The 16,892-nt window shown below is 51.3% G+C and overlaps 1 long non-coding RNA gene across 1 annotated transcript; it reads left to right on the top strand.

The window, feature by feature from the left end:
- Positions 1-4,103: 4,103 nt before the first annotated feature.
- Positions 4,104-8,840, top strand: LOC128114147 (uncharacterized). Its single transcript, XR_008219728.1, has 3 exons — positions 4,104-4,467; positions 7,691-7,864; positions 8,520-8,840. It is a non-coding gene; the product is annotated as an uncharacterized LOC128114147 (long non-coding RNA).
- Positions 8,841-16,892: the final 8,052 nt, after the last annotated feature.

Raw genomic sequence — 16,892 nt, forward strand, 5'->3', positions numbered from 1 at the left:
AAGAGAAAACAGGCTTTGCCCCTCTGCGGCTTCTATTTATGTAACATGTGTCACTGCGGACTCACAGACTCTGGTTCGGAGTTGCTCGCAGGAAATAGTTTATTTTTTCCGGACAGTGGCTTGAGGGGTCGGGTAGAGGGCCAGGATTTGGGTTTCTGGTCTCACACCCATGGGAGTTTCAGGATCTGGCTTCCAGAATCCTCTTATGGGGCCTTGTTCCCTGACAACTCCCCACACAGCAGCTTGGGACTGCCTGATGGCAGAGGCTCTCCTGTTGCCATGATTTGGAAGGAGGCTGCCTGGTTGGGGTCTCTCCCAGCCACCTCTGAAACCCCTCAAACAGATGGGATTATTTTAAGAGCCTGACAGCTAAAAGCTGGGGCTCCGTGAAAAGAGCCAGTTGGAAAGGGGCTTTTTAAGTAGCCTGCACCTGTCACGGGGGAAAGCATGCAGACTAATTCAAACTCCAAAGAAGGAAGGGCCAGCCGGGCGGTGGTGATGCACACTTTTAATCACAGCACAGAGGCAGGCAGATCTCTGAGTTCAAGGTCAGCCTGATCTACAGCATGAGTTCTAGGACAGCTAGGTCTACAAAGAGAAACCCTGTTTCAAATAAACAAAAACAAGCAAGCAAACAAAAAACAAACAATCAAAAAAAGAATGGATGAATGAATGAAGGGCCAGAAAAATGGCTCAGTAGTTAAGAACACTTGTGCTTCCGAAGGATGAGTTTGGTTCCTAGCACCCATGTAGACCTGTTCACAACTGCCTATAACTAGCTCCAGGGGTCTACCACCACTGGCCTCCACGGGCACCTGCACTCACATTCACATGCCCATATACAGATGCACACACACCATGATTAAAAATTAAAAATAAATATTTAAAGAGAGTAGGAAGGAGAGACTCCTGCCCTGGTTCACTTCAAGTGTTGGGGACCTCAGAGGTTCTCAGTGTGGGTTTCCCAGCTGGGACAATGAGGAAGGACCTGCTCTGCCTGTACAACTAGCCATGGCAGCCAGGACTTCAGACTCAGGCCGGAGGCTCCTAAAAAGGCTCCCTTTCCCCACTGTCTCCTTCTCCCAGCAAGACCGGCCTACCTCACCTTTGCTAGCTGGTGGGAGTCTCTCCGTGGGTATTACAGGTTGCAGTGTTTAGAAATGTGAACTGTGGGAAATCTGAGAAGCGCCGCCTTACAAAGGTGGGCACACTGAATGACACTGGAGGATGGCAGCTGCCTGCTCACCAGCCTCCAGAGTGTGTAGGCCACCACCTGAGTGATCCTGCTTTCCCATGCCAGGATAGCGTGACGAGGCTTTTGTTGAGCATGGAGCCCCAGGAGGATCCCAAGCCACTGCTCAGGAAGCCCAGAGGTACCGAAGGACCTTGGGGAGATAGGGTTCACTGTGGAAGCCAGAAGTGGGGGCTCTCACCTTTTCTGGTTGTAGGGGGAGAGTTTAGGATTCCAGGACAGAATCTAGTCCGAGGTCTCAGAGTTATTTGTACTTGTCCTCTCCTGATTAGGGGAAGAGGCTTCCACCCCAGCTAAGGAAGGACCTTTATACCTTGACAGCATACGAACATACAGTGTGGACCCAGTGCAAGAGAGAAAAGGCACCAAGAGGTAGGTTTCCCTGTATCCCTGGCTGTCCCTGAACTATGTACAACAAGCTGGCCTCAACTCACAGAGATCCGTCTACTTCTGCCTTTAAAGTGCTGGGACTAAAGGCATGTGCCATTATGCCTGGCTTGGGTTTTCTTTTATTTCATTGAGTGTGTGTGTGTGTGTGTGTGTGTGTGTGCGTGTGCGCGTGCACATACATGTATGCATGTCTGGAGGTGGCTTTCTCTTTCCATCGTGTAGGTTCTAGGGATTGAACTCAGGTTGACCGTTTTATGCCGCCAGCACTTTGACCCACTGAACCATCTTACTCGACCTGTTTTGTTTTTTGAGACAGGGTCTCATGTGCCCCAGGCTGGCCTTGAATTTGTGACCCTTCTGCCTCAGCCTCCCAAATGCTGGGATTGCAGGTGTTTGCCAGGACATCTAACAAGGAGGCAGTCTTCAACAGTAATGGGAGTCAGGTTCAGTAGAGATTCTTACAGGCTGCTTCCCAGGATCCCTCTGCAGGGCAAGAATTCAGCAGATGGTGCAGGGTGTCCAGGGATCCACCCACAGGAACCAGTCCCCAGGAATACTGAGACTAGCACTTGGTGGTTTCCCAAACACTTGCAGCGACAGGCCCTGAGGGACCCTGACGCCATTCCCCTCCACCATACCCAAAGACAGAGACTGGAGTACCTGCTCAGGTTAGGCAGGGATTTCCCCAGAGGGAAACCAGGGAGGTGAAAACTGGTTTGAAGAAAGGCAAAGAGGAAGAGGGGTTTATCAACTCCTATTAGGGACCAAGAGAAGACAGGACATTTTGGCCTGGTTGCCTGGACATTTTGGGCTGGCCGGACATGCTGCCCTGGACAGTTGAGGCTGCAGACTGAGTTCGGTTCTGGTGTGGGGACTCAGCAGCTTCTTAGGGCTGCATCCAGATACCATGCGGTTCTTGCCTGCATGTCACTCGCTCTCCTGCAGCGATCCTGGATACAGACCGCTCTTTGATTTGTATTTATTTATTTTTATACAGGGTCTCTCTGTGTGTAGTTTGGCTCTCCAGGATCTCGATATATAGACCAGGTTGGCCTCAAACTCACAGAGATCCTCCTGCCTCTGCCTCCCAAGTACTGAGATTTAAGGCATGCATTCCCATGCCCTGCTCCGGTATCATTCTTGAAGACTCTAACAAAGCTGCAGATTCTCATGACCCTGGGGATTGAATGGTGACAGCAACTCCTCGGCCCATGGTCCCGTAAGGAAGCCGTCATAAGGAAGCCGTCAGTGTCATCATTCCCAGCCTCAGAGAGGGGAGAAAAGAGGCCCAGAAACCCAAACAACAGGGCCACACAGCTGCCAGCTGATGGGGGAGTTTGTGGTGAGCCTCCCCTGCCCCTTGCCTTCCCCAGATGGCTCACAGCACCTGGCAAGTGTAAATGCTTCTTCGAGTGGTGCAGGCACAGGCCGACCCCTTCTCCAAACCACACCACCAAGTTCATGGGGTTTTTTGTTTGGTTGGTTTGGGTTTTCTCTTTTCTTTTTTAAATCAGAGTCTCTATGCAGCCCTGGCTGTCTGGGAATCACTAGGCGAACCAGGGTGGCCTTGAACTCATACAGATCTGCTTGCCTCTGTTGGGATGAAAGGTGTGAGCCACCACACCCAGCTATCTTCGAGTTTTTAAGACAAAACTACTTTTCCTTTTTGTATTTATTCAAGTGCTCAACCCGCGCACCACACCATCACACGTGTTTGCCACGCAGGGCACATGCAGAGGTCAGAGGACAACTTGCGCAGGGCACATGCAGAGGTCAGAGGACAACTTGCGGGAGTCTCTTCTCTCCTCCCACCCCGCGGGTTCCTGGGATCAAACTCTGGTTGTCAGGCTTGCTTGCTATCACCTCTACCCACTGAGCCACCTTGCCCACCTCACTCTAAGTTCTGATTTCCTGCTGGCTCAGAACTGTACGTAACCCCAGCTCCTTCCCCACCCATCACTCTAAATTCTTTGAGCCCTAGCCTCGGTTTCTCCTCTGCCTCTCAAGCCGGCACACCTGAGCACTTGATTCCTGCCTTGGTAGACAGGCAGTACTGGCTAGGCCCCTGCCCCAGCCCTAACCCTCACTCCCTGAATCCCTAGGGTCCTGCCACCTCCATCCCGACTCCTCCTCAGAAACATCAGACCCCGCACCGCCCCCGCCGCCCTCCTCCCCACGCCCCGCGGGAGCCCAGGTTTTGCTCGAGGCCAGCGAGTGAAGCAGGCTGTAACAGAGAAACCTCAGGCTCCTCTTTAAAGGTCCCCAGAGGCGGCAGATCTGAGGAAGGGCTGCCGAGAAGGTGCCTGCAGCAATGTCAGCCCAGAACAGCCGGCTGACAGGATGCTGAGCGGGGATTAAGGTCCGGATCAGGGAAGCCGGGGAGTGAAGGCCGGTTCCCTGCCTCCCTTGCTGCCACCAGAGCCGCCTCTGGGTTTGACTTGTTTGTGTTCTTGTTCTTGCTCTGGGAAAGAGGGTGGGGAGGGAAGTGGGCGGGGTGGCTGGAGAAGGGGGGCAAGGACAGGAGATGGGTAGAGAAGGACAGACGGGGGCTGAGAGGAGGCCAGGCCTCCTATGTGTCTCAGGGACCATCCGGTTTAATGTCCCAGTCAGCTAGTCAGGCTGGTGGACAGTGAGGCCCAAGCCTTCTTCCTGGCCACTTGCTTCCAAGGGGTTGCTGTGGATTTCAGGACACGTGAAACCAGAGCTTGTGAGACACTCCAGGTGGATGAAGCGAAAGCCACCTTCAGGAAGAGGAACAGCCTAGCCCATGTAAATAATTCAAGACCGGCTGGGCTACAAGAGACCCTGTCTTTAAAAAAAAATGTGTATGTAAGGGGTGTCGGGGTGGCTGGTGAGGTGGGTGTGTGTAAGGGGTGGCTGGTGAGATGGATGTGTAAGGGGTGGCTGGTGAGGTGGGTGTGTAAGGGGTGGCTGGTGAGATGGTGTGTGTAAGGGGTGGCTGGTGAGATGGTTAGGTGGGTCAGAGCACTGGCTGTGCCAGCCTGATGACCTCCATTCAATCTGTGGAGCCCACTGTAGGAGACAACCAGCTCCTGGGAGCTGTTCTCTGATCTGCATGTAAACTGTGTCACGTGTGTGCTCTCATTCATGCGCACGCTAAGGAAAAGGTTTTTTGTTTGTTTTGTTTTTTGAGACATGGTTTCTCTGTAGTTCTGGCTGTCCTGGAACTCGGTCTGTAGACCAGGCTGGCCTCGGACTCACAAAGATCCGCCTGCCTCTGCCTCCCGAGTGCTGTACCACCACCTCTGGGCCAAAATAAAAAGTTTTTAAAAGGAGGCCCAGGTGTGGCGGTGAACACCTTTAATCTGAGCACTTGGGATGCAGAGGCAATAGGATCTCTGTGAGTTCAAGGCCAGCCTGGTCTACACAGCCAGTTCTAGGCCATTAACAGCTACACAGTGAGACCCATTCTCAAAAAAATAAAAAATAAAAAAGGTGGATGGCTCCTGAGGAATATCTGAAACTGGCCTCTCCCTCCCTCCCTCTCTCTCTCTCTCTCTCTCTCTCACAGACACACACACACACACACACACACACACACACACACACACACACACACACACACAAATGTGCACATGCATAAATACCTGCACATGCATGCATGAACACACATAAATAATGATGTTTAACTTAGAGTTATAATGATATATAGTTAATAGCGGCTCAAAGTCGATCACCAGCTTGGCAACCATCGATATGCAGCCAGGTACTGGATCTTAATGAACGAGCCCTCCCTGGTCCCTGAGCTGATGAGCCACGTGCACGTGGCTTAAACTAGCCAAGCTGCTTTCAGGGTTCACCCAGGAACCAAGTGGTCCTTATGGCTGCTAAGACACATGTCTGTCTGCTTACCTGGCCATTGAGCAGCCCTTCCGGGGTGCTCAGCCTCTCCCCCTGCCCCCCATCTCTAGATACTCTGGAAATCCAGCTGAAGTGAAGAGAGGATTTGTATGAGATTGGGGGGGTGTGGTCATTGGGGAAGGGTCTTTCTTTAGGGTAAAACCCTGGAGCCAGTTGCCAAATCTCACCATAAGTATGTGGGGAGCTCCCCTCCCTTGCTGAGAGTTTAATCTCTTGGGTATTAGTTCCTAGATCAGCCAATCTCTACCATTTTATGATAATCAAAGTTATGTATGTTATAGAATTTCAGAAAACATGCCTGAGCATGGTGGTGAACAGCTGTGATATCATCAGTAGGAGAGCATGAACGCAGGAGGATCCAGAGTTCAAAGTCATCCTCATTCATAGAGCAAGTTCAAGGTCAGCCTTGGATACAGGAGACCCTGTTTCAAACAAACAAACAAAACAACAACAATAACACATAGATACATGCACAGCGGGAAACTTAGAAATACAGAAAAGCACCCACAAAAAAGGAGATAAAGATCATCTGTAACCTAAAAGCCCAGAGATAACCATGGTAACGCTTCCTATATACACTAGTCTAGATCTTTTGACATATGTGAACATTTATAGACTTCAGGGTGCTTTTTTTTTTTTTTTTTTTTTTTTTTTTTGACAGGGTTTTTTTGTAGCCCTGGCTGTCCTGGTACTCACTCTGCAGATTAGGCTGGACTCGAACTCACAGAGATCTGCCTGCCTCCACTTCCCGAGTGCTGGGATCAAAGGCATACACCACCATGCCTAGTAAGAATGCTCACTTTTAACACACACATATAATTTCTCTGAGACAGAGTCTCATATAGTTCAGTTTGGTAGTGTTTATCTAGCATGCCCAAAGCCCCGGGTTCAATTCCTGGCACCTAACATTGGGTGTGGTGGCACACACCTGTCATCCCAGAAGGTGGAAGTGGCAGAATCAGAAGTTCAAGGTTAGGGGCTAGGAGATGGCTCTATGGTTAGGAATGCTTGTTGCTCTTGCAGAGGACCTAGGTCCAGTTTCTAGCACCCACATGGTGGCTCAAAACCATCCATAACTCCAGTTTCAGGGAATCTGACTCTTTGGACTTCCGTAGGAACCAGGCATACTACAGGCAAATACTCATACACATGAGATAAAGTAATAAATCTAAAAAAAAAAAATTCAAGGTCATCCTTTTCTCTATAACTTTTTCTAGGCTAGTCTGGGCTACACAGAGTAAGACTACCTCAGTCACCAATCGATCGATCGATCAATAGAGGCTGGAGAGATGACTCAGTGCTCTTAGGGAGTTTGGTTCCCCATGTGGGGGGTGGTTTACAACTGCCTGTAACTCTAGCTCCAGGGGATCCAACACCCTCTTCTGACCTCCCTAGATACTTACTATACACACTACACACACTCGTACATACAGACACAAACACACATTTAAAAAACTTTCAGAAGAGGAATGCTCTGTCCTTTGGTTTATTAGAAAGCATTTCAGCTGGCAGCCTTGGCAGAGGGCTTTAATCCCAGTACTTGGGAGGCAGAGGCAGGCAGATCTCTGTGAGTTTGAGGCCAGCCTGGCTTGCAGATTGAATTCCAGGACAGCCAAGGCAGAGAAACCCTGTCTCAAAAGGAGAAAGAAGGAAAGGAAGAATGAATTTCATCTCTTCAGTCCAGTAGTTATATAGACTGCTTCTGGATTATTTTTTACTATGATAAACAACACTGCTGTGGACATCTTTAGAGAGAAATGTTTGAGGGGTTGTTTATTCAGTAACTATCTGCTTATGTGTCCATCTACCCCCACTTTCTACTTCTGCCCTTTCTGGGGAAGGGTCAGCTTTGATTTGACCTCAGGACCCCAAATCTTAGCTTGGCCCTGATTCTCCGTGGGCGTTTAGGAACTAGTGTCCTGGAGCAGATACCTTGGCTGATGGGGACAGCCTAGCTTTCCTGTTAGAATTTCCTGCCCTGTGTGGAGCCCACAACCTCTCCTAGAAAAAGTATCCCTAACCTCAGAACTACTAGCCCTTTCCAGATTCTCTGAGCGGTCCACCCCCATCTCTAAATCTTCCTGTGTAAACTAAGCCCTGCCTCCCAGGCCTAGGCTCCAGGGGATCCTCCATCCCTAACTCTTCTTTGGTTCTTTTGTGGTTTAGAGCTGAAAGCCCGCCCACAGAGCCCTTCTGTTCAGCGGCATACCTTGGCAGGGCCTGCGGAAGGTACCCTTTCCTCAAGCCCGCTTTATCCACCTGCTATGGCTTCCCAGTTCCCCATGCAGCAGTTCCCGCTCTGGATCCTGTTTCTAACAGTACTACCAACTGGCTCCTGCGGTATGTTCCCCCACACCTCTCACCCAAGGCATGGTTCCACCACTGCCTTCCACCACACCTAAGAAACTTGGTCTCTTCCCCACCGAGCTCTGGGTAGGGGCTGAAGATCTTAATTAGATTTGACCACAGCTTTGGAAGCCAGGATCCATCTCCCCGATTTCCAATGGCCTTTGGGGGAGGAAGAGGGTAACTGGGCTGAGGATGTAGCACAGTGGGTAGAGTGCTTGCCCAGCACAAAGCCCTGAGTTCAATCCCCAGCACCCACAAACCAGGCTTGATGGCATATACCTTTATAGCAGCCCCCACTGGGTGGGTGGAGGCAGGAGGATCCGAAGTTCAAGATCCTCCTGCAGCCTGGGATAGAAGAGACCCAGAGTTAAAAAACAAAAAAACAAAAAACAAGCAATCACTTTTTTGTTTAAATCTACTATTAAATCTACAAATTAAATCTATGGATTTAATTTCTGTCTGTCCAGCACTCATGCTCCCAATCCTGTGAAATTTTCAAATATTTTTCGTTCCCCATGCTCTCCCTTCCTCACCCACTCGTTCCTTCTCTTCTCTCGGCTCTGACCCACAGCCTCCCCCCTCCTGTCCTCATCTCCCCTCCTCTTCCCTTTCTTTTTTTAAGTTTTTTTTTCTTTTAACTTTCAAGGTCATTCCGGACTCCTGATGCCGCCGGTCCCTTAGTGAGACGTGCGCGCCATTGGCGTCCGTGGCCTCTGTTTCCGTGGCAACCCAGTAACCATTAATTTTCAATTAAAGGAGACAAAAAGCTGGATGACAGCTCCGGGTCTGCTGAAGATGTCAAGAATCTGTATTAATATACAGCAAGAGAGCATAATTGTGTGTCCATCTTCCAGAGCGGCGAAAAATGGAGGGATAATTACCGGCTCGAAAGCCACTCTGTAATTTAGTTCTTACTGTCACCACGGCCCTACACATTAGCATAAATTAAAAGCAGGGTTTATTGTTATCAAAGTGCATTGATATCGCCAGACCCGCTTTCTTCCTTTTAACTGTTTGTTGTGGTTGAAGTGACTCCCCAGTTCTCGCAGGGGTCTCCCTGGCATGGAAAGGGGAAGCTCCGATGCTAGACCTGGAAGGTCATGACCATTTTTTTTCCTGCCATCATTGGGTGCTCTGGGTGGAAAAGACCAGTGGGAGGGAAGATCGTGTCCGCTGGTGAGGGCTGTGGGTGATGGGCAGGTGTGCTGCTGCGTTTTTATTTCACCTTTCACGTATGAGGGCTTTGTTATGCTTTAGAGTTCTCTAGCTCTTTCTCAAGGGCACCACTGCTCCATCTTAGGTCCGTCTCTGGTTCCACTGACCCATTGTGGGGGTGGGGGTACAGAACATGTACTAGGCCCTCAAGGCCAACCTGTTAAAGAGATGGGTGGGTACAGAGGGGTCTCCTCTCCCTTTCTGGATGCCAGGAGATGGAACCTTCTTGTTTTCCTGGTCCAGGGTCTTGTCAGCTAAAGCAGAGACATTCCCGGCTGCTTCTGGGCCACCCAGAACCCCAGCTCCCCAGACAGAGCTCTCTGGAGCTCTCCCCCGGCACACACCCCCGTTTGGTCTTGCTTCCCTGTGGTCTTGGGTCTTGTCACCCTGCAACCTCTCCTCCGAGGAGTCAGAGTGCCTCGAAGTATCTCCAGAGTGCCAGTGACAGCCATAGAGACCCAAGCATTTCCGTGAACAGGGATGTGATGTGGGGGTTTTCTTGCATTCTATCCAGAGAGAGCTGTCCTTCAGAGGGGAATTTAGTGTAATTACCCTTAAGGGAGCGATCCTTACACAGCCAGTCACAACACTGACCTCCTAGCTGAGGTTTGACAGCAAAATTACAGGCTGTGTACTCAACACAGGGGCATCCTCCCTTTTTGGGGGTGGGGGGGAGGGAGGAGGAGGAGGAGGCAAAGGAGACATAGATGCTTTGAAAAGAAAAGTGCTGCCTTCCAGCTGCCAGGCACAGGCACAGGGTTCTCCTTGGCAAGGCGTAGACAGGGCAAAGAGAAGGAACCCCGAGGTCCCCAGGCACTCCAGCTGCCAGAGAGGAGGGGCTGAGGCAGCCATCCAGCCCTACAGATGTCTGGGCCGTGGTCTGCAATCCTGATCGCAGCTGAAGTTTATCTTATTCCAGGTTGAGCTTTAAAGCACTAAGAATTATTTGATAAAATACTGAAGTCTCCCAAACACATCTGTCCCTCAGTCCTTCCCATGGTGCTGGAATGTTCTCCTACCTGAGCGAGGACACATTCAAGGCCCTGTAAACATCACCTATGTGGCCTGGTTAATGCTCACAGGTTAATGTGCTGCTGGTCCAAATTTAGCATGGGCTTATCTCTCAGATGCGTGCTGGCCTCTCACACGCCAAGACACTAAGGACAAACAACAGACTGCTTTTCTCGAGGACTGGAGAGAATCTTGATGGACTTTGGAACCCCCACAAGGAGTGGTGGAAAATCCCCAAATCTTAGTGTGGCAGCAGCTCCAGAGACCTGATGGGTGCAGACTCCTTCCAGGGCAGGTCTCCCTCTCCATCTCTGCCCTGCCTCTGCCCAACTCAGGAGCTCTGTGCCTCGACGTCCCTTCCACTGGACGACAGCACTGACTTCTTGGATTTCCTCCTGAGTGGGACAGAAAACCCATTCTGGGTTCTGGAATCCCTACCCTCCTTGTGAACCCCACAGAGCCAATCTGGACTTTCTCCAGTGAGAGAGTCTTTCCAGTGCCTGCAAACAACTTAGCAGTTTCTCGTCTCTCCAGTTCTGGAACCTGGGGGACAGACCCCTCATCTTCTAGCCCACCCTTCCAAGAGGAGGTAGAAAAGAAGGCCGAAAGTGCATGGGGCCTGGTTGGGAAACCCGGTGTTTACTGAGCACCTACTGTATCTCCTGCCCAAACTCCCACTGTTCTTCCTTCCGTCTACCCATCCCGGTAAGGAAATGATATGTTATTCCCACTCACTGGAGAAGAAAACTAGACTCAGGAAGCTTCGAATCAGTTGCCCAGGTCACCTGGTTAGCAAAGGCAGAGCCAGGATGGAAGCAGAGATTCCCAGTCCACTTGAGGACTTGCCTGAAGACCTACGCTGCTTCCGATCGACACTCGTGGGGTGCCATCATGTTGGAACTGTGGCAGTGCGTGCCTGCCTCCCTCTCTTCAGAGCTACGTCCCTGCTGCCTGGAAGGGAGAAAGGACTCTAGGGAGAGCCAGTCTGAGTCTCCCCACTCCTGCCTGAGGGTTCACCAGCCCATACCCACCTCAGCAAGGACACCGAGGACGTGGACCGTGCCATGGTTCTTCCTGCCCATGGGACCTGTTCCAGGGCTCTGTGGAGCACTCATCATTCCTCGGGGATTCTGCCCTGGCAGGAGGGCCCACCTGGGCCCCTCTGCCTTTATGGATACACCCACCAAACTCATCTTCCAGGGAGCATCAACCATCCCTCTCAGGCCCTGGTGCCTAGTTCCTCCCTCAGTGGGGTCTCCTTAGCCAGTGCACGCTCACTGTGTGTGCAGAGCTTTACTTGCTCTGCCTTACCCCAAGTCCTCCACATTGTGGACATCGGGTCCCCAGTACATGTGGCCAGTGGAAGGAGGCACAGTCAGCATACACTGAGGCGGGCTTGCCGGTGTTGCGGAGGCTGAGCAGATCCAGTTCTGTGCGAGCTCACGCTGGTGTACCCTGGGTTGTGGAGTAAAAGGTGTGGTGTGGGCCCAGACCCTACTTCTATTCTGGACTTCGAGTATGGCAGAATGGATTTCTAAGAAACTTTCTTTTTTCAAGTTTAAGTGTGTGTGTGTGTAGTATAGTATGTGTGTGATGTGTGTACATATTAGTGTAGATGTGGTAGCCCAAGGTCAACATCAAGTATGTTTCGTCAGTTGTTGACCATTCTTATTATTATTAATTAGACTTTATTTATTTATTTGTTTGTTTGCTTATTGTGTGTGTAAACAGCTTGCATATGTATGTCAGAGACATTTCGCCAGAGTTTTTTCTTCTACCATTTGAGTCCTGGCGACTGAACTCAGTCAGGTGTTCAGGCTGGGTGGCAAGTGCCTTCCCCCCGAGCCACCTTGCTGGCCTTCCCCACCTTTACTTTTTGAGACAGGGTCTCTCAAAGAATCTGAAGTTCATCCCAGGCCAGCTGGCCAGTAAACCTCAGTGATCTTCCTGTCTCCACACTCCCCCACCCCCCCAGCTCAGGCTTTCACATGGGCTCTGGGCATCTCAACTCAGGTCCCCCTGCTTGTGTGCCAGGCATCCTACTGACCGAGCCGCATCTCAGCTCCTGCATGGAGGGTTTCTGCCCCCATCCCACCAGCAGGTCCTCTGGGTACCTTCCCTTCTCACAGCTGCAGACTGAGAAGGGCTCCTTTAGACTCCTACTACCCTTAGTCCGGGAGGGCCCACAGGTACAGCCTGGCTCATTTCCCTCCCCTAGGACTCGGCTGGCTTACCTGGGCTGGAGTCCACACCCAGGAGTGCAAGGGTGCCCCTGGGAGCCCTCACCCTGGCCTCAAAGCCGTTCCCCTCCCCACAGATGTAAACCCTGGCCCAAGTGGCCACACAGAGCATGTCTCTTAAACAAACACTCTCCTTGCTGTTTATCTCCCTGGCCTTTAAACAAACGCTCTCAAAGGTTTCTGCTGATAGGGGAGATTTGCTGAAAACCATTCCTTGCTTAAAAGCCCAGGGTTTATGCTGCCGGGTGGGGGTTGTGGGGCCTTCAGGCCTGGCGTTTCTCAGCCTCGGGACCACATGTTTATCCTCTGGGCCTTGATAGAGGAGCAGCAGAGACTAATCTTTATGGAAAAGAAAATAATAAAAGCAGGAAAGGGGAGGGCGGGGGGAGACCGGGAAGGGTTTGGTTCTTGTCAGACTCCTACTGTGGCAGGTTGGGGCGTGGCGGTGCCCACCCCTCTGTGGGGGTGGGCACAGTGCCAGGGTGGGTGGGGCCCCCCTGGACTTTGTACAGAAAGCAGGTGAGCCTCCTCCTGGCCTTCCATCCCCTACGGAGGCAGAGTGGGCCTCTCCCAGGTGCACTGCGCAGGAGTAGGGGAGGGGGTGGAGCCTGACAGCAGTCACGTGTTCCTGCCAGTTTGTCCTCTGCCTTCAGTCAACCTGAATTCTGGAAGTACCCGTGGCGTGGTTTTTGACATGTCCTTCAGCATTCTTGCAGATCTCGTTCAAAATCATTCACTTAATTCAGTGGTTCTCAACTTGTGGGTCCCGACCCCTTGGCGTTGAATGACCTTCACAGAGGTAGCCTAAGATCATCGGAAAACACAGATATTTACATTACGATTCACAACAGTAGCAAAATTACAGTCATGAAGAAGAACGAAAATAATTTTATGGTTGGGGTCACCACAACACGAGGAACTGTATTAAAGGGCTGCAGCGTCAGGAAGGGTGAGAACCACTGACTTAATTCCTACAGTACAACAGATCCCAGGGGTACATTTATGATGAGCTTGACTTTTCAGCTGGGGAGACAAAGGCACAGGAAGATCCCTGGGCCACACCCCAGAGGTTTGGGCTCACTTGGGATGAAGTATGGGTGTCAAATTCGAAAATGACTCTTCCCGAGTGGGGAACTGTTGTAGAAGTGACAGTGTTTCCCTTGCTCTCCCCGTGATCCGGAACTAGTTCCATGCTGTCTCCCAGTTCATCGACCACACCAGGGTGTTTGTTTTTGTTTTATTTCTTTCGGAGAAACAACCTCATGTACCCAAGGCTGGCCCCAAACTCTTTATGTAGTTCAGATGACCTTTTTGTTTTAAAGATTCATTATTTTTAATTGTGTGTGTGTGTGTGTGTGTGTGTGTGTGTGTGTGTGTGTGTGTGTGTGTGTGATTCTGTGTGTGGGTGCATGCATGTGATTGTAGGGGCAGGGGGAGGCCGGAGGTGTCAGATCTAAATGCCAGGATTACAGGGATGTACCACCATGCTTTGCTGAAAGCATGTTAGGGAAAATAATGAAGACTCTTAGAATCTGAGGTTTATGGGTTTTTGTTGTTGTTGTTTGTTTTGAGATAGCCTCCTCTATATAGCCACAGCTCTCCTAGAACTGGCTGGGTAGACCAGGCTGGCCCCCAACTCACGGAGATCCCACTGGACTTCTGCCTTGTGCTGGGATTGAAGGTGTGTACCACCATGGCGTGCTCCAATCTGAGGTTTATGAAAGAAGCAACAGACGGGGGCTGGAAAGCTGGCTCAGCAGCTAAGAGCACTGGCTGCTCTTCCAGAGGACCTTGGGCTCAGTTCCCAGCACCCACGTTACGGCTCACAACCATCTGTAACTCCAGGATCAGGATTCCATGCCCCTCTTTGGCCTCTGTGGACACCTGCAGTCAGGTGGTGCACATGCACACGCTCGGGCACACATACACATACAATAAAAATAAAAAGAAGACTATGCAGTGGACTCCTATGGCGGTGAAGCATCATTGGGTGATTTTTTCTCTCTTCCTCTCCTAACCTCCAAAGCCTCAAGGCAGTCACGGGAGCACCTGAAGTGAGAAAAGAGGGACAGAGGCCTGGGGAGGCGGCTTAGCCTGTAGAGTGCTTGCCTGGCATAGCAAAGCCTCAGGTCTGAGCCCAGCAATGCCTACAACTGGGTTTGGTGGTGTATACCTATAATCTCAACACTTGGGAAACAGATCAGAAGTTCAAGGTCACCAGTAGCTACCAGAGATGTGAGGGGAGAAGCTGGAATCTCTGGACTATGTCATCTCCAGGATCCACTGTGATGTGGAGGCAGGGTATTTAGTTCTGACACCTCTCCTTTTCGCCTTTGTCCATTGAAGAAGATTCTGGAATCCAGAAAGGTCAAGTGACTTGGCTGCTTCATGATGGCCTTCCACAGACTGGGAAGTGGGCCAGGCCAGGCCTTGGGTGGTGTGGGCTCCTGGGCTCCTGGGTCCTGAGCTTGTCTGGAACCTCTCAAGGACAGAGGGCCGGAGCAGGTGTCGTGCTGACTTCCGCCTCTGCCTTGTTTGTTTGTGAAGTTGCTGCCGTGGCAGGTAGGGCTGGAGCAGAGGGCCAGGTAGGAATTTCCACTGTTAGCAGCCCGAGCTCCGGCAGGAAGCCACGCCCTCCTCCTGTGGACGCGCCTGGGGCCACACCCCTCAAGTTAGCACAATCTGACATTGCCCTCCCCCACCCCTGTGCTCCATGCCAAATATCTTTCCCCTCCAGAAAGCACCTTTCATCACCTGAGCTGCCCCCAGGAAGGAAGAGAGAGGGTAGGTTGAGAGCAGAAAGAGGGGAGGTGGGGAGGCGGGGAGGCGGGAAGGCGGGGCATTCCAGGTTAGGGGAGGGTTGTATGAGTGGCTGTCTCCCACCTCTCTCCTTTAGAGAGAAACATCCGGTTTCCAAAACTTTTCCTTCCTCCTAGAAACTCTTGCTGTAAGATACGTGATTCACACCAAGGTAAACATGACTGGTGACGGTCTCCAAGCGACCCTTTCCAGGGAAGAGTCTGGCAGCAGCCCCTTTGAGCATTCTTTGATACACTCAACAACTGGGAGACTCTATCCCTGCCTCTCACTGTCCCTGCTTGGGCAGGAGGACCTGATCCAAACTCAGGTCCTCAAGCTTGTTGACCCTTCCAAGGGAAGTCTTCGTAGCTGCTCCTTTGCACATTCTTTTATTTGCTCAACAACTTCCTTGGGTGTTCCTGGGGGAGAACCCATCCTCCCTCCCATCCCCCCACCTTCCCCACCCCCGACTTCTTGTACAGTCCCTGCTGAGACATCTTCAGACTAATGGACTAGCCACTGTGCAAGCTCTGAGCTTTTTGGGTAATGATACCCTGAATCTAGCCCCTGGTTTGGTTTTTAAAGGCAGTAGCCCAGGCTCACTAAGCAGCCCAGGTTAGACTTGAACTCATTAGTTAACCCTGGCTAACCTTGAACCCATGATCCTCCTGTTCCAGCCTCTTGAGTGCTGGGATTACAAGTGTGCCCCCACTAAATCTGGTTAATGCTGTTGAGAACTGAACCTGGGACAACATGTGTACGAGAGAAACACTCTACAACTGAGCTGCATCCCCAGGGCTGTACTTCTCTAGATGATTGCTTGGATCCCTGGTGTCCTTGAGCCCTGTGTCTTCTAATAACTCCTAGGGACCCCTCCTCTGCTCAGCATAGAGAGAAAATCCTGTGTAGAGACCCTGGTGGACATTCCACCCCAAGGTCTGATGTCCTGGGTGAGCACCTGCCAGTCACCAAACTGAACAAACTGACAGTACCTGCCTGAAGGCCTCTCATTGGGCCACCCCCCACTTTCAATCTAGGCAAGGTCCCCCAACTGTTTCATGGGAGTGGGGACAAAACAGAGCTAGCAACATACCTAAGTGCAAGTCAGACAGGGTATCATTACCCACAAAGCCCAAAGCGTGGACAGTGGCTAGCCCAGCAGTCTGAAGATGTCTCAGCAGGGACTGTACAAGAAGTCGGGGGTGGGGTGGGGTGGGGTGGGGTGGGGTGGGGGGCTGGAGAATGGATTCTCCCCCAGGAACACCCAAGGAAATTGTTGAGCAAATGAAAGAATGTGCAAAGGAGCAGCTACTGAGACTTCCCTTGGTAGGTCGACAAGCTTGAGGACCTGAGTTTGGAACCCCAACACTCATCTAACAATCCCAGAGCTGGGGAGGCGGAGCTACAGACAGGTGGATCCCTGGAGCTCATGGCCAGCCAGTCTAGACCAATGTGTCAGCTCCTGGTTCACTGAGAGCTCTTCCCCTGATCTCTCTTCCCGATCTCAGTGTAAACCTAGCACTTAGGAGGTGGAAACAGGAGGATCAGGAGTTCAAGGTCATATCCAGCTGGCTGCAAAGGAAGTTCCAGGTCAGGCTCAGCTATGAGAGATACTCTCTCGAAAAATGAAACCGAGGGCTGGGGAGACAGCTCCGTGGTTAAGGTGCTTACTGCAGGAGCATGAAGACTCCTCAGAAACCTAAATAAACACTGGTCCTCACAAGGCTGAAACTTGATCCCCAGAGCAAGCTGGC

The sequence above is a fragment of the Peromyscus californicus genome, unplaced genomic scaffold, assembly GCF_007827085.1.
Source record: "Peromyscus californicus insignis strain IS unplaced genomic scaffold, ASM782708v3 Scaffold_19__1_contigs__length_69161282, whole genome shotgun sequence".
Lineage (NCBI taxonomy): Eukaryota > Metazoa > Chordata > Mammalia > Rodentia > Cricetidae > Peromyscus > Peromyscus californicus.